Source organism: Cupressus sempervirens, chromosome 11 (assembly GCF_028749045.1).
Source record: "Cupressus sempervirens isolate cs-2001-9-10 chromosome 11, ASM2874904v1, whole genome shotgun sequence".
Lineage (NCBI taxonomy): Eukaryota > Viridiplantae > Streptophyta > Pinopsida > Cupressales > Cupressaceae > Cupressus > Cupressus sempervirens.
Genome location: NC_143128.1, coordinates 298,056,496 through 298,075,991, shown reverse-complemented (window position 1 = coordinate 298,075,991; position 19,496 = coordinate 298,056,496).

Genomic DNA, 19,496 nt, shown 5'->3' with positions numbered 1-19,496 from the left:
ACCTAAAATGATTTGTTGCAGTCTCTATCAATTTGAATATGCTGCCTAATTCACATAACCCATTTGCATTTTACCCATCATCTCCTCGAGAAACCTGTAGTAAATAGAAGTCAGAATTCATCCATTTGAGATCAAACAATGATAAGGTAAAGGGTTAGAGACCCACTTGTAATTACAAAAATAGAATATGTTTATTGAATGCCCTAATTAGAATGCGTAATGGCTTACCTATTTGAACTTTTCCAGAAATTGCTTACGTATTTATTGCAACCCAGTCACACAACTTATATCTTGGTTAGTCTCTGCAGTTCTTAGCCTTGTATGAGTGTCTCCAATATGTTCTCTAAAATTTAGAAGTATGGAAGTTTTTTCACTAGAGAGGTAGATAATGGATAGAATCTACTGCCTCGTATAGGTAGAATTTGATGTTTCCTATGAATGTACAGTCAACACAAACTCATTTGAGAGCTTAACCAAATGATCTATAACAAAAATAAAAATGTGTCAAAGCCAAATAAAATTACAACAACTGTTTTCAAATTACCTCCCATACTAAAAAATGCAAGTGGTACCCAACACTACATAATAACCCAAAATAATAATAGAAAAGAATAACAATATTACCTTGATCTCTTCTAATTTCTGTTAACCTGAACAATTTAATGAAAAAATGTGTTTACAACAATCAAATTAGATATGTTATATGCAAAGAGTTCAAAGACTATTAGCAATTGAATGTTCTCAAACACCACAAATTACTGCTACTTCATTAGTTTAACATATTTATTAAAGTCTTTTGCAACTCCAAGAACAGAATGTAGCACAACATGCATAAATAATAGTAGTAGAAGAAAAGCCTGGAAATAATGCATGCAATATTTTTATAAGTAAAAGGAAAAGTCGTATTAAATTTAATCTATTTTTATGTTATCTTCTACGAAATATTTGTATGCATCTATTTCCTTTTTGTTCTCTTTCTACGAGGCACTAGACGGATTGTTGTTTCAGATTGCTTATTGCATTGTACATTTTCGTCATTATTCTTCTCTCTCATTTGTTCAGATTCAATGATGGTTGACTTCTGAGTTTCAGGAACATGTATTGCATCGTGTGAATGCATCTCATCTTCATGCTCACTACTAGATGCTTCAGTTGACGAGTTTGCTTTTTCAGCTTCCTATACACAAAACAATTTAAGTATTAAAACATAATTTATCCAATTAATTTAATCCATGTCATAAAATATATAAATTACATACATCAAAATTTTCATTATTGATTAATTTGTCCCCTCGATCAATCATATATTGTCGAAGGCCTTGCGAACCATGTAGCAGAGCATACTTCAAGTCCTTCTCTACTGCTTCCTTTTCAAAATGGTGAACCTATATTAACAAAGAAAAATAAACTTATAAGGTACAATGACTAACACAATCGAATTAACTTAAAAAATTATTACTAAGATAGTGAATATAATAGATTAAATATTCACTTACCATGCTAGCATGAATGCTATTATATCCACCAGATCCTAATTTATGAGAACCGATCCTTGACACTCAAGCTTTGGTTGCATTGCTTATATCACGAAGGCGTCTTTTACTTCCTTTTATAGATGCCTTGTAGTTTGGATTCTCATCGACCTTCCTCTTAAACTTGGCATCTTTCACAAGTTCATCCCATGTCACTTGATTCATGATCCAAGTTGGATGCGGATACTTCAAGTTTTTGACCAATTTTAGCCTTAAATTATCTCTTTTTGAGTGTATGTACTTACATGCTATATCTAGAATAACATCTTTATTAAAACCAGGATCGCCAAATGTTGTAATGACATCATTAAAGAGTTCTTCCTTTTTATCTATAGGTTGATTCCTCCAATCCCTTTGGATGGTATCTCCAAATAAATTTTCCACACGACGATATATAAAGTGAAAGTATTTTAGGCTTGTTTCATCCTTCAACACATTTCCTTGAGAGGTGAGCAATATTGTTAGTTCTTGCAATCCTTTTGTAGTTACTAATGATACTTTTGTAGTCTTGGGGGTTGAGGCAAATCGCCTTACAGGCACATCAGTCACTTGCTCATTTACTTCCTGTATTTATAATTAATTTTTGAAATCAGTTAAACCCCAACCAAAATATTAAACTATTGTCAAATCTAGAACAAGTGCAAAGACATTATCCATAAATGAGCAATCAAAGAAAACACAATGCTAACAAATAGACTATACTAAGGATAAGAATTAATTTTCAAATAATCATGTGCCAAAAAAGGAATACTTGTTACTCTATTATATCATGTATGTCAACATTGATACACACACATATATAATAAATATTGCTGCTACACGAAGAGCTGTAGAAAATTTCAGATTTGCTATTTACATCTGAAAAATATATATAATACATAAAGTTCTACAAGGCATGTCTATCTACTAGTAAAATAATATAAATACGAAACACCCATATGCAACAACATATATTTGGAGCATACAAACTTATACTCTCAAGTACAGAAGTAAAGAAAGAAAATTACAATAATAGTTAATAAATATATGAAGTGATATTACTGATCTAATATATATATATATATATATATATATATATATATATATATATATATATCAAATATTCAATCCAGCAACAATTCTCCTTCACTCGTTCAATAATTATATAGCAAGTATTGATCACTGAATACAGCAGCACTAATTTAATCAACAAGTGACTATTTATTTTCCTATATATTTCTATACTAACATGATGTTGGTGGGAGAAGTCATTGATGGGGAAAAAATATTATTTCAGTTCATTCATATCAGTAGCAAACAAAAGAAAGAACAAATTCCATTTGAAATATATCTCTTACACTACCAAGTTAATAGTGATAAATCAAATCTAAGAATAAACCAATCCTTTCAATAACTGAAAATTTAAAAGTAACAACAATTGAAATCTATATTTCTGAAAAAATATATGAACTTCACATGAACAAGAATTTATTATATCTCTTTGCAATTTTACCTATTCATCTGAGGTAGTCCCTGCAGTCTCCAATAATGCCCTATCACATAGCTGAATTTGTTTAATCATTTCTTGTCTAATTCCAATATTTTCAGGAGTATCTGGTAACATCCTTAACATTCTTGATTGTGAGTCTCTATTACTCCTTAAGGAAATTTGTTCCAATGTAGGTGGAAGAATTCTTATAGAACCCACATTTGGTGTGCTCCTAATAGGGGCATTCATTCACAACTCAACAGGTCCATTAGGAACATTAGTGTTTGATGTAGATGGTCTGGTATGAGGTTTTTCACTTGATCCCACTCTTGTCATAGGTGTTTTTGTTGTAGACATAGATGGTATACCAAAAGCCTCTACACCAGTACAATGCATGCTTGTTGGAGTTGTCCCTGAAATATTTTGCAAGTACAAATATACATATTTTGATGGTATAATAAGATGAAATTAATATAAGTAAGCTTGCTCAAAAATGTCATCAGATCCTACCTTTGGCATACCAAAAGATGTATTGGTGGGCATAGTTGGATCCTGCATACCAGCAGAATACATGGTCAATTCAGTTACTTTCCAAATGTCTTGTGTATAAAAAAACACAAAAAATAGTAGGTAGAGAAACTAAAATGTAGATAATAAATGCATAATAATCTTGATCAAATTTTACCACTAATATAGTACTAGATGTAGTAACTAATGTAATAGAGGTCAGAATGACATTCGAAATGACCTGCATTCCATAGATATAAAATAACATTATATTAAAGATGGAATTGTGAGTCTTTATTACTCCTTAACTAAACTTGCTCCAATGTAGGTGGAAGAATTCTTAAAGAACCCACATTTGATGTGCTCCTAATAGGGCTAGTCATTTTTGATTCAATAGGTTCATTAGGAACATTTTTTTTAGATGTAGATGGTCTGCTATGAGGTTTTGCACTTGATCCAACTCATGTCATAGGTGGTTTTGTTCTACACATAGAGGGTATACCATGAGCCTGTACACTAGTAGATTGCATGCTTGTTGGAGTTGTCCTTGATATATTCTGAAAGTACAAATATAAATATTTTGATGGTATAATAAGTTAAATATTTTAATCAAGATTACTCAAAAAATTCATGTCATCCTACCTTTGGCATAGCAATAGGTATATTGGTGGGCATAGTTGAATCCTGCATACCAGCAAAATACATGCTTAATTGAGTTACTTCCAAATTTCTTGTGTATAAAAAAGCACAAAAAATAGTAACTAGATAAACTGAAATAAGGTTATTAAATGCATAATAATCTTGATCATATTTTACCACTGTTATAGTACTAGATGTACTAACTGATGTAATAGGGGTTGGAATGACTTTTGAAATGGCCTGCATTTCATAGATATAAAATAACATTATATAAAAGGTAACATTTGATAATTGATATTATAAACAATAATTTTCAAGCTTACCTCCTGCACCATCATCGTTATCTGTTGCCCTTGTCCATTTTTTAACATTTCAACTAAAGCATTTAAAATCAATGGATCCCCCACAAAAGAATTTGTAGCACTTTGGGCCACATTCTTGAAGATGTACACAATGACAATATAATAAAAATAAGAACATATTTATTAGAGAACATATGCAAACAATATTAGTAAAAAATTCAAATTTAGTGCCCCATTAACAATAACATATACAAATTTCATTAATCATCAACATAAGCAGTGGTCAACATGCATTTTTTTGAGTTTTTTATATTACATTTATCTTGAATAGGTGGTGATTGCATAAAGTTCCTAGATTTTGATTGTGTAAAGTTTCCCAGAAATTCAATTGAGAATTTGCAACATGTTATGTCATGTGCCTCCACCAAACATAAAACTATTTTAAAAATAAATGTTTGAAGAAATAAAACATAAATACAATTAAACATAAACTTATCCAATTGAAAAAAAATGAAGTTATATGTATTGACATTACAAACATCCACTATAAAAGAATTCAAATTAGTAATTGTTCATTACATTTTGTGTATAATAATAAACTCAATACTCATATACAAGTGTCTATTAATGTACTTATTACCTACAATAATCTTAAAGTGAGCATGGTTATCAAACCATATCATCCTGAGATGTAATGTCCTCATCTGATGGCATAAATAACCCATCATTAGTAGGCCCTAAATCCACAAATAAATTAATACTATCGCTTTCATGATCTTTATCACCTTCAACTATAGGTAAATGAAAATCAATGAAGTCATCATCTTCATGGACTTGTTGTCGTTGTAGTTCCTCATGTGTTTCAAGCACTTCATTAAAATCAGCAAGATCTTCATCATGGTCATATGTATCATTGACAATAAAAATTTCACCGTCACCATCATCATCATCTATGTCTTCAAGTGGGACTTCTACATCTTCAAGTAAGCCATGGTCGTCTACTTCAAAAAATGTTACTCTTCGCCCTCTTGGATCATAATCAATAACAAATGACCAACCAAGTTGTTCTAAATTTGGAATGAGAAATATTTGGTCACATTGATTTGGAAACACATAAGGTTCAGAAGTGGCTTCAAACCTACAAGTATTGATCATATAGAATCCATTATCATGCAAAAATATTGTTTTATCTTTGCCCACTTTGATTAGCCTGTACCATTCAACACGAAAAACAACTTTCGTGAAAGACCTAAAATCAAGCTCTATAATATCCTCCAACACTCCATAATACTGAAGCGTGCTTGTGATTGGTTCTCTATCATTTGCATGTGAACGACATTCCACCTCAAATGATGCTGAAACACCACAATCATAGGTTTGTCTCTTTTCATCAACTTTTCTAATGCGAAAATGATGACCAAGATTCCACATTGCTTTGTAATATTTTACCTAAAATCATTAGAATAAGAACTAATTAGATTCAATTATACAAAAAATAAAATAAAACACAGTAAACATATCCAATATGCTAATATATATGAATCACCTCCCCGTTCATTGATCCTTTAACAAAGTTTAATTGTTGTGGTGTCACTCTATTCTTCTTTTTTGTTGCCTCATGTTCAATATTGGTCTTTAGCCAATTCCATGAGCATCTATCTGTCCATCTTCTTTTATGGCTTGCAGGTAGCCCTCGAGAAGTGTTTTGACCATGTTTATTATATATCTCGGCCCATGCCTTTTCATCCTCTAATTTCTTTTGTTCAGCATACTTTTCCATCCATTCCAACATAAAGTTAGAATTGTATGCAATATACAAATGTAATGCCTCCCACTCCTTAGCATCTACAACGAAAAACAAAATTGATCAATAAGTTAATAATTATTTAAATTATTTCATTGTTAAATTTAAGATAAAATTATTGCTTCAACATTATTGCATACCTTTTATCCACTTTGATGTCCCCTACCCCTCTAATTTTTCTCCTTCAAATGATAGAGGTTGGTTATAATTCCATAATTGTGGAGCTTCAAGGTGCAATTGAGGCAAGTACTCACTCAAATGAACCATTTCTTGGAAAACCACATACCCCTCAACCATGGATCCTTCTGGTTGAGCCTTTTGCCTAAATTTTTTTTTTAAAACTTTCATATATCTCTCCACTAGCCACATTGTCCGAATATGAATAGGACCACACAACTCAATCTCTTCTACTAGGTGTACAAGGTAGTGCTCTTGAGAATTTAAAAAACTAGTAGGGAAGCACATTTGAATATCACACATCAAAACTGAAATATTCCTTTTCCAGTACTTCAAGTCATCCTGATGTATCTCTTTAGATGAAACCCACCTACAAACATTTGCAATTATTAGATAAAGATTTTTGATATCTTCAAAATCGAAAGGATTAGCTCGTACATAGGCAAAAGTAATGATGCACTTAAAATGATAAGATTAATATATTGTTATGCATTATTAATTCAAAATACCTCAAATATTTCGACAATTTGTATATTGTTAATGTGACATCATGATCAAAACTGCTTGGTATTGTTGTGGGCAACACATACTGCACAACCATTGATGAATAACCATTTTAAAATATGCATGACCTGATATTATTACTTGGATATGAAAATTTCTAACTAGGTTTGAAATATTTCTAACATACTACAAAGTTACCTTTATCCAATTATGCCAATCGTGTGTTTTTAGGCCTGATAAATCTGATCCATCTCTTGTGAATAAGTTTTTTAATGATGCACCAAATCCAGAAGGAAATCTAATCACTTTCATTGTTTCAATGATGTTATCTTTCTCGCTTGATGTAAGAGTCCATGGAGCATCAACATATGAGTTATCTCCATGTAACCACATGTTCGGCATGATATTGACAACTTGCAAGTCCTTCCCCAACTTAATTTGTGCTTCATGATTGGTTCCATTTAGATGTTTCCATAAGCATTCTGCCACATTTTTTCCAATGTGCATAGTATCAAATAGATGGGCTATTGGCAAGTTCTCATAATATTCTAATTTGTAGAAAATTGAGAGCCTTTTCATTCCTAGTGGAAATCTCGCCCCTTCCTTTTTGTCATACATTGCTTTCCACCTAGCAGGGTTCATTCTTCTTGGCTTTCTTGTTTCCACTTCTTGTCCATTAAACTTGTTTTTCTCACGCACTCTATAGCAATGATTTTGTGGTAAGAAATGTCTATACTCATCATACACAGTTTTATTGAGATCTTTTGACTGCCTGTGTAAGGTTTTTGGCCCACATGTTGGACAACCATGTTTCCCCTTTGTTTGTAGCCCTAAAATAAGAATGGAAATTAGAGTTAGTAAATGGAACAACAAAAATAATAATTACAAAATGAAATTTTTCGTATATTACCACAACAAATAGAGAGCCCAGGGGCATCATGTATTGTTCAGATCAATATTGCATGAAAGAGGAAGTTTCTATCATTGATTGATCTTGATACATCATACATATTTACACCATTCCATAGTTCGCGAAGCTCATCAATGAGGGGCTCCATGTATACATCCATATCTTTTACTTGATACTTCCCTAAATAAGAGAACAAAATTATTTGGTTTCAAGAAAAATGAAGTATTTATATAAAATCTTCAAGAAAGCATTGAATTTATATGTTCTAATGCCTGGTATGATAAGAGTTAACATTGCATGCTCCTTTTTCATTGCCATCCATGGGGGAAGATTGTTGTTAATAATTAAAACTGGCCATATAGAATATGTTGTTCTAAGATCTCCAAAAGGATTGACACCATCCATTGCTAGAGAGATCCTTGCATTCCTTGGCTCATTTCTTAAATGTGGTCATTTTTCCTCAATCTCTGTCCAATATTTGCTATCTGCGGCCATACGCATGACACCATCTTCACTTCTCCCATCTGCATGATAATTCATATATTTTGCCAATTCCTTGCATTTGAACATTCTCTCAAACCTTGGCTTTAGTGGAATATGCCGTAATACTTTATGTGGAACCTTCTTGGACACTTGATCTTGGCGATACCTACTTGTGTGACACACTGAACATTGCTTCAAATTTGCATTCTTTCCATAGTACAATATATGGTCATTTGGACATGCGTCATATGTATTGTACTCCATTCCAATGTCTTTCATCATTGAAGATACTTCTCTATGAGAATGAGGCAACTTATTGTCCTTTGGAAGTATTTTGTTTGCCAAAAGCCTACATGATGAATTTTTTTTTTAATAAGTATACAAAATACTTAAATAAATGAAGACACCAAAGAGAACTAATTTATAGCAATATATATCCTACCTTAATATGTCAGTAAAACATGTATTTGTCAATCCATGTGCAACCTTCAAGTTCAACAATAACATAAGTGTCGCTAGTATAGAAGTGTCTGCATTTAGAAATAGAGGCATCCTAGCCAACTGAGCTATGGGTGAATCAATAACTTCTTCAGAATATGTGTAGAAGTCTTGGATAAATTCATTAACTCCAGCCTCATTTATCTGTGAAGTGCTTTCATCCATAAATGCATCTTGCTCTTCATCTTGGGATTGGCTATCATCAGTATCATTCATTGGTTCTTCAATGATGTTCGGAGTTGTAAGTGGCTTTTCATAAATAAAAAAATCAAATGAAAAGATTAGAAATAGAGTATTAAACAATATGCATATGAATTTTTATTATAAGATATGTTATTACAATGTACCTCTTCTATATAAACTCCATATTTCATTCTATGGATACCAACAAGTCGTCGCTTCTTTAGTTTCCCATTTTCACACCTTTTGCAAGTGCAATATATCATTTCATTGAAGTATGCATTTGTACCTAGAGCAAGTCTTGGTGCTCGTTCATCTGAATATTCAGATGATGACGATGTCCTATTTTCCTGAATCCACCATGTACTATCAACAATAAGTGTGCTAAGTTTTTAACTTGCATAGTATATATTCTTCAAGAGCTCATGATTGCAACTTGAGAAAATCAAAATTTGGAAAACCTAATTTGTATATTTTTATGTCTTTAGCTAACTCAAGATAATATGTTAGAATGATTTGTATTGTTGTTTAACACAGTTCTATAGCAAAAAAAGGATGTGACCATAGGTAAGCACCATCTCCACCATCTCATCACACAACCGTACCTAAGCACCATCTAAGAAACATAGTTCTCTTCAAAAATCTCTCCTCAAACCTTATGATTATGTTGGTTCAATATCCCAAAGGTAAGATTAATTTATTGTTCTGTATTATTACACATAGAATCATTGTATGGTAAGATTTTTGAAGGTATTTTCTAATTTCAAGGGTTTCATCACAGTCACAAAGACATTTCATAAATAGTGCAAATTACTATAAATAAAATTAAAACTAACTAGTTTAGTATTTTAATCATATTAATGATGATATGAAATATTACTCTATGAGATAAATATTAAATTCTATTTACTATTTCATTTAAATAAAATGTTATCAGGAGTACAAAAACAACATAAATACCTGGTCTACCATTTTGTGTGGACACCACGAATATTTCAAAATAGAAAGCTACAACAAAAAAAATGGATTATGAAGACTATGACAGTCAATAGGAAAAATAACAAACTTGATAGAGTTTACAATCATTCTAATCATTAGAATGAAGAAATGGAGTCATCATTCGTGTGTCCAAACTCATGCACACGTACACTCTCCTCATATCATAGTCATTAGATCTTGTATGCATAAAAGAAGTTTATTTTGATTTGATAAATACCTTGTGTGAGCTGGTTTTATTCAGACAGCCTTAAACACTCTTCTTGCCTGCAAGATGAAAAAATTATTCAATTTATAGTAAGCCAATGTATGAAGTGAACCACAGAAAATAGAAACGCATGTGATCAAATAATAAGAAAGCATCTTCACTGATGAGAAACATAAGAATACAAAACTGAAATACATCGAAATACAACATTGGAAAACAAGATTGCAAAGAAACAATTTTCCTTCAAACAATCAACTATTTATGACAAGTGAACATTTTTATTATCTATTGACCCAATGAATTTCATTTCACCATTTTTACATATTGAACTGGCAATATCAGAGTAATAACTTTATATAGGATGATGAGAATTTGTAACTTAGATCTACACCTGTAAATAAGAAAAGAGTTTCTTCCAGAGAAAATAAGAAATTTTCTTTGCAAAAGGATTCTTTTATAAAAAATAGATTTCCACAACCACAAGAAAACAATTTAGCAATGAAACAAATTGTAATCCAAATCTAGCAAAATGGTCTGTAGGAATCACATTATATAAAATGATTTTCTAATCCTCAACTACAATACCGTGCTTGATTGTTGTGATTGTGACTCTAGTTTACCTCTCCTGCATGACTGATGAGATGTGCAATACTTAGAAGTTTAATGCATTCTACATATCCTATCTGGAATCAGGATATTCATTATAAGACAGTGGACATGCATATTTCAAAACCCTCTCATCTATAAATTGTTTCCCAATGTTGCTTGCAGGATATAATATATATCAAAGTTGCTCCCCAAGGCTCTGTCCCAAACTAAGAAATACCCAGAGCTGATATGCCCCTCTTATTGGGTCATTTTTATTGTATTCATATGGATATGTTTCTGGATATTGGGCAGCTAGAAATATGCAGCCCTGAGCATAATGGCATTCATACTCTGTTTGGGATGGGTGATGGAGGTACTCAGAAATATAGTGCACATCACAACCACAAGGGTTTTGGTATTGTTTTATCTGAGGGGAATGCAGTGAAACATTCATTTCTCTTTCCAAAGAGCCCTAAAAACATCTTTGGGAAGCATCAATTTGGCATCAATCTTAGTACCTTTTCTAGAAGTTCTTCAAGTCCTCGTAATCAAACATCAACATCTTATTTCCAAAAATTATCCTATACAAAGAATCAAAATTAATTTAGCTTTTGTGGTGGGTGATAAGTCCATTTTTTTGTATTGCAGGGACGGGAAATGAATATGGTTGAAGGAGAAGATGAATTTTTCTTCTCCTGTGCTCACTGTTACCTGAGATTAATGGAATACATTTTCCAGTTTGCTAACAACTGGGCCTTTGTTCAGGTATACTCTCATTTCAATGACATTTTTTTTAGCAATTAAATAATTTGGAGGAACAGTGCCATGCCCAAAACCTCAAAGAAGACAAATGGTTATGGATTCGAATCTTTAAGATGATTCGTGGAAATTAATGTAGTATTAGGGCCAGGTTAAGATAGGAAACCGAAAAGGCACAACTTGAATAATATGTTACAATAAAAACAAGGCTCAATCATTTAAACCAAAAGAAGAGGGTAGTATTAAATGTGAAAAGGTTCTAGGTTTTCAATTTCATTTGGTCAATATAGGAAAAGATTTGTAAAAGCAACTCAAGACCCCTGGGCATTGTTTGAAGCCCCGAGTTTGGTACTTGTGATCAGTTAGTTTGATAGGTTTGATAGAGGAACCAAAGATCTGAATTATTTCCATCATGATAGAACTAGTAGAGAGACCCAAAGAACAAAAGTTTAGTCAAATTAAAAAAATGGTCTTTGCACTAAATCGATTAGTTTGAAACTTTCACTGATGATAAATCTGTGCAAAAATAAACTAATTAATCTTAATTAAACTACTATGATTTAGATCTCTCTACTAGACTCGTTAGCTTTAATCCTTTCCTAATTGATAGGTTGATCCAAAACAATGCCCTATCTAGTGGATTGACGAAATTAATCAGAAGCTAGTCAAACTGTGCAGTTCATTCTACACAGTTAGATTCATGAAGAACCTATGCAGTTGATTTTAACCTATGAACCTATCTCAATATCTAGATAAAAATAGGGTGTAGTTGTGACAAGTAGAATAAACCTGTTATACAAGGTCTACACACCTATGATTCCTCGTGTTTGACTTAGATTGTGGCATTTGTTGCACTTGTCCTACTGTAATATCTTGCTTCTGACTAACTGTGACATGTGATTGCATCAATTGTTTATATATATCTCTAGCAAATATCCTACCTTACTTCTTCAACTTAAGTTCATATCATTTTTTGGTTCAACAAATAAAGTGATGTATGGATCTTGTATGTCTACATGCAAGGACTACACAATGAAATAACGGTTTCTAAGCTGATTAGCATAACCCACCAATAAATTATGAGAACAACAAACAAAACAAAAAGTATTATGTAGGACCAACGTTTACAACCATGTTTTGAAGTATTTGAAACAAATTGGTAGTAATGTGGATAACATACAAAAAGTAATGCCAAAAAATATTAAACCTTCACTCTGTTTTTTTTTGCAATAAACACCCTACCAAATTAAGTATTTTCTAGCAATTAACTCTTTCAATGTAAAAAGAAGTGCAACCTTCCAAAGAATTATCTATAAAAGTTCAGTCCAAAATTGAGTCCCTCTAAGAATTTTGCTTAATAATAGTGAGAATCTCCCATGTGAAGTCCTGTCAGCAGAGCAATAGTCACGATCAAAGAAAGCTATAGGAACAACTATGAGAACATGGTGGTGAATTTAATAGAATTCATGTTTCAGAAAACCATCTTGACATGAAGTGAAAGAAGGAAAAGAGACATCCTTAATACTAAGGACTGTTCCACGGGCCATATCTACCCCATGTTATAATGTATGTGTTACAAAAACTGAGCTCAAGGCCAAGGTGAGGTTTGTTTCCCAATTCAAATGAATATTATCGAAGTAGATAGGTTTTAGGCATTGTGCTAATTATTAATAGGGTATGCTGTTTGAGGGGATAATTTGAAAAATGTCATATGAATTTAAATCACAAGCATTTTCAAGGTTGCAAAAATACAGACCTTTTACCTTGTTCTTTTCATATTCTCATACTCTCCTAATTAGCTCTAATTTCCTTGTTTCTTTGAATTTAGCAAGAAATCCTTTATTCATTTCTCACAATGGATCTCCACACTCAAACAATAACAAAATTTGTAATTATATTTGAGCTATTCAATACTATCCATGAAACAACTATTAATGTTGTCGAGTGATTGATAAGTGCAAAGATTAGAGCATTTTTTGACATCATTCATGGATTGTACGAAACCACTTTCAATGTATTAATTAGTATTTCCTGCCATGGAACTATTGCAGAGGATATAACTATAAACAATGATAAATTGATGCTCAAGAAACCAATCAAACTCAATCATTTCTTAATATTAACTGATGGTTCTAATAGGGGACAGTACAAACAAATGTCTGGACAAGACCAAATAGTTAAACAAAGTATTTGAATTTGAAAGTACAATAATGTCCAAAATCTAGAAAAGGTACCTAAAATATGATGATGTGTACAAAAAAGATCCTAAAAGTGTTGGACGTCGAGGAAGTTCAATAAAGACTGGGGCTTCACTTGAATCCCAAAAGCATTGTAGAAACAACTTCTAGTCCTGTTGGTGCTATAGAACAAATTTATAAGTACTAAAACTAAATAGTATTTTTTTATCAAAACACAGATGGGATGAAACAGATAACAAATTTTATTCTTCATTTTTTGCTTGTCCTACAGAATCTTTCATTTAAGATAGAGCTTAGAGAATTTAAATAAATAATAATAATAAACCCCAATTACTTACAATTCCAATACTGTTGATCAAAGAAAAAATATTATGAAACTGCCACCTGCAAATAGTGTTGGCAAAACAGATACTTATGATGCAAAGATTTCAATCACCATTTTTAAACAAATAGTATACAAACAATAACCAAATCATTCAAACACTAGCAAAGTAATAAATCGGCTACAAAAATCAAATTGTTGATGTTGTGGCATTGTCAAGTTGATCCTTGTGACAAACCAAATCACTCAAACAAATTATGAAAGAACTATAGTGGCAAGTAATTGATCTACAAAAAGAAGTGATATAATGTGGTTAATGAAGTGTGTTGAGGTAGACAAAATACATTGACTTACTTTTCATACAGCTTGTGCTAGACATTCTCTGAAAACATTAGTGAAATGTTTGTGAAAATAAAAAAAGAGCAAGTCCCTCTAATGTGTATTACAAATTATAAAACAATTACTAAGTTTAGCCCAAATAAGAAACCTTCCTGCATGTTGGAAAAAAAATGTCTATGCATTTGATTGAATTGCATTTTTATGGTGTAATGAGATAACTTCAAACAAAATTTTGCATTTATTGAATGTTTTGTCAACATACATGTATATCTGTATGTACACCATGCCTCACAAATAATTTAATTTAACTGACATGATTTTTTCATTTATTTTCCACTATGCCACCTAATTTCTCAAATATTGTAAAGTATACTATATAACAGAATCAAGACTATCAAAAACTCATGCCAGCAACTACTGTAAAGCCTGATAAATTTCTAAAAAGCATTTTCCTGTTGTCTCACATATTTAAAGTGCACAACCTTCGAAATACTGCATTTCTACTTAAAAGAATCATCCATTCCCTAAGATTTACAACACTCTTTACAAAGACATTTAATTTAAAAATAGAAAGACACTTATTCAGCCATTAATAAATCAAATTTTCCACGACTTCTTGTTCAAACACCGTAAATCCCTTCAAATTGTCCACATATGTAAACTATTTTTTTCATATTTTCAAAGAATGCCACCATTTTGTAGCCATTTATACTAAACAATCACTCTCCAAAAAGAAATACAAACCATTAAAATCATTCAAAATAACAACACATTGAAGCAAAGAAGAAATTATATAAACAAATCATACCTGACGTTGCCATACTCGAAGACTTTCCCTTTGGCTAAGATAATGACGACTGTAACCTTAGCAATGCAGACTACGACAAGCTCCTTTGCCTTTTTCAGTATCCCTTGCCTCCTCTTTGAAAAGGTCACCTATCAATTAATCATATTCTTCATATGCTTCATTACAACTTTCCCTTTAAACCTCATTACATATTTTATGCAGCTACAACAACTGTCTTACCTCAACAACAAAAAAATTCAGGTAGTCCAAAGCTATGCAATTTCCACCACCAGACACGTTCGAAACCACCTATATGCAACACCTTCTAACATGTGAGAACATTCCAGCCACCCATTTTTTTCCAAATTAAAATTAAAAAATCAGCAAACCATCATTTTCAAACCCCAAGCATGTCCAAAGATCCATTAATCACACAAATTTAAGAAAAAAAGTCATAATTCTTTTACAAGTCGATCCATCAGAAATAAAACCCTCATTAATAAGCGAGCGAAACAAATTAAAATGACACATATAATTTAGATCGATTTCAAGATGTAATTAACTTTGAATACTTCCAAATTTTGAAGTTTTCATTATTATGTGATAATGCAATGTCATTTGTCATTAGGGCATAATTACCAGAGTGAAAATTTTCCTCCAAGATAGCCAAATGAAGTAGCATTTTAAGAAAAAATAAAGAATTCTTCCCCTAGTTCATGTGTTGTTGACGTTTTGTAGGAGCATATTAGATATAGAAAACGTATGAAAAAATAAACATTGAACAATATACTGGATTCAAACATAGAAACAAGTATAGAACAAATAACTTATGGAAATACAAAGATAGTAAAGACTACAGTCATGATGGTGACTTGGTCAAGAGTGCTCATGAATTCCACCAAAACGGTATTCAAAAATAGCAAAGAGGGTTCATGACTTCCAAAAAGAAAAACTTTTTTTCCATGCCCATCTACCTTGGTTCGCCATGGATCTACGCGGGTATGCAGAGGTTTGTCCCAAGTTCATCCTGTTGGTTGTTTTGAAAGGTGTTTTATATGGGGGAACTGAAGTGTCTAGGGTTTGAGTCTATACAGTGGCTTAATACGGATTTTTGGACTGACATGGCCAGTTCGTCAAAACCATGGGGTCCATTGAGGTAAGGTCCAATATTAGACAATGGACTGCACAATATTTTAACTGCAACTCTTCTGGTGAAATTGGAAATAGAGTAGGGTGTATTATTACTAATATGTTGACAATGTGCCTTCTAAGTTACACATGATTCACTCTTTAGAAGAGCTCTATCTAGATAACAATCAGCTTAATGGTACCATACCCACTTCTCTTGGACATCTGACTCAGATTTCTAGAATAAATCTCTCTAACAATAGTTTAGAAGGCCACTTTTTTCTCCATTTATTTGATAATGCTAAGAGGCTTGTTGAGTTACCTCTTTTGAACAACAAATTGACTGTTCATGCTGACCAACATGGATACCTCCAATGCAGTTTAAGAGATTGAAATTGGGTTCTTGTAATATTGGGGTCCCATTCCTACATTCCTTTCAAAACAATTGAGTTTGTGGTTTTTGGATCTCTCCAACAACCGTCTTTATGGAAACACTCTAGATTGGCTTGGGGACCTTCAATATTTGTGAGTTCTTTGTGTCAAACAATATCTTGCAAGGTGAACTTCCCTCCAGCTTTCATAAAAGCTACTATATAGGGATAGACTTGCATAATAATATGTTCATGGGTTATCTTCCCATTCCTTCTGTGCATGCATCAGATTTGGAACTGTTGGACCTATCCCCGAATAGATTCACTGGTATCATCCTAGCTAAGATTGGCTCATTTCTTCCCATGCTGGAGTTCTTATCATACTCTCAAAATGATTTAGGAGGTGGTATCCCTAATTCCTTTGCTCTTTTGCAAAATCTTAAGGATTTGGATCTATTAGAAAATAACTTAAAAGGAAAAATACCATCAAGCATAACCAACTGCTCAGCTTTCAGAAGATTGAATCTGCCAAACAATAATTTGAGTGGAGAGATTCCATCACAGATGGAAAGTTTGAGCCAACCTGAAAAGCTTCATCTTATTGATAACATGCTTGAGGGAAACTTGTCATCTACTGTTCAAAACTGTTGGAAGTTGCAGATTTTAGATGTGGCCAGGAATTTCTTGTCCGAGTTCATGTCTCTTTGGTTAGGAAAGCTTTCCAAGTTGATGATACTTGTTATGAGGTCAAACAAATTCCATGGATGGATTCCACATGCATTAGGCAATCTTTAATCAAGTCTCCATGTTTTAGATATCTCCCACAATAATTTGACTAGTTCCATCCTTCCAGAGTTGGGGAAGCTGACAGCTATGATAAATGGAGAAGTGGGAGGATCAGAACTCTTACATGGCATGGCAATTGCTAAGGACACATTTTCATCTAAAAGTAACACCCAATCGTTCAAGACAAATCAGCTTACGGGTTATTCAATGGTCGGGGAGAAACTATTGTGGGCATGCAGAAAATTTCAACTGGTGCACAATGGTTCTTTTAAACCCGCTAAACAGAACTCTAGAAATCTGCATCTACAATTGTGCCTCAATATTTGAAGAGTCTCAGAATAAACTAGAAGCAAATAAGATGATCACACTCAAATGCGCATATAAGGAAGCTATAAAAAAAATCTTACTGCTGCCAGAGCAGCCAAGCAAAGACATAACATAACAGTTCTTCAGCTTTGGGGTCAAAGGAAAACTAGTGTAATCAACTAAGGAAACAAGCTTAAGGGTTTCAAATATTAAAAATGAAAATAAAAGGGTTTTTTTTTCTTACTTCACCCATATAGTGAATGCAACAAGTGATAAAACATAATAACATTTACAGAATACCAACATTAAAAAAAAAACCATGAGATCTACAGATGGGTAAGAAAATTTATTACCTCTTTGATGTGTAGATCTAGATTTCTAGGGCATTGTCCTTGACTATACCCAACTTTAGATCCTACCCTGCCTTTGCCCCTCACTCTTCCTGGTCGTGAATCACCTGTACACCCATGTAAGAATATAGCTAGGGCATATAAAATTATAACTGAAATGCTCCTACATATAGCCAGATCAAGGCTTTGCATGATTAATATCCTCTCCGCCGCACTATCGATTATGTCAGTCCTTGCCGCTAAATTCAGCCACTATTCTTGCCTTGGACCTTGCCGCTAATTTAAAATTAAAAAATTGCAGACAATGAGTTCCTCTAGCATCAACCACCAGTTAAGTGCGCGGTCAGAGGATTATAGGGAAAACCCACTTCACGAAGGACCCCTGCATTGAGAACGGTCATGAACGTGGCTAGGGCATAGGAAAAAATTGTATTGATCCGTGCTCACATCAAAAATCTGAACAACTACCAGCTACATGATGACCCTTAATTCCCTGCATCGATGATCCCACAGTACTTGCCGCTAATTCCAGAAGAAGCAACAGTTCCATGAATTCGTCATAGGAGAAGAGGTCGAGTTTGGGCACCGTGAGCTGAGGAAAATACGAAATGACACCACTATTATTGATACTCATAACTATAGTGCCCTTTTCCTTTTGTCTTTACGGAACACGTTTAAAAAATTAAAAAACATTCATTAAATAAAAACATGTGTTAAAGACAAAAATAAAATATTATCTCCAACAACTGTCGTAAGTACATCCACTCTGTAGTAGTGTAGGATGGCTTCAACGCTTGTGCCCATCTTCTCCAAGCGTGCAATAGCCTCACACAGCTTATAAAACTTCATGCTCACACTCCAATTAATGGTCTTCGACATAACATTGTTTTGGGTACCAAACTTGTAACTCTGTACGCCAAATTAAATGATTTGGGTGATACACACAAAGTGTTTAACAAAATGAGTGAACGAAATGTGTTCCTGTGGAATGCAATAATAAGAGGGTAGTCTGGGAAAGGCTTTTGGCAGCAGATGCTTGAATTGTATTTTGAAATGCGAGCTGTAGGCACACATCCTGACTTATTAACATTTCCCATTGTAATCCGGGCATGCACAGTGCTATCAGATTTGCAGAAGGGTAAAGAGATACATCATCATGTTGGTAGGGGTTTGATCAGGGCTGAGACAATTGAAAGGGAATCATCAGCAGAATACGGTCAGCCAATTCAAAAGTCCACTTGCTTTCATGTAACATAATTTTTTATCCGAAACATGAAGTCTTATTGAATCAAACGTGAAAATGAAAAATGGTTCCCTGCCATTCATTCATAAAATATTAAAATGGCATACATAA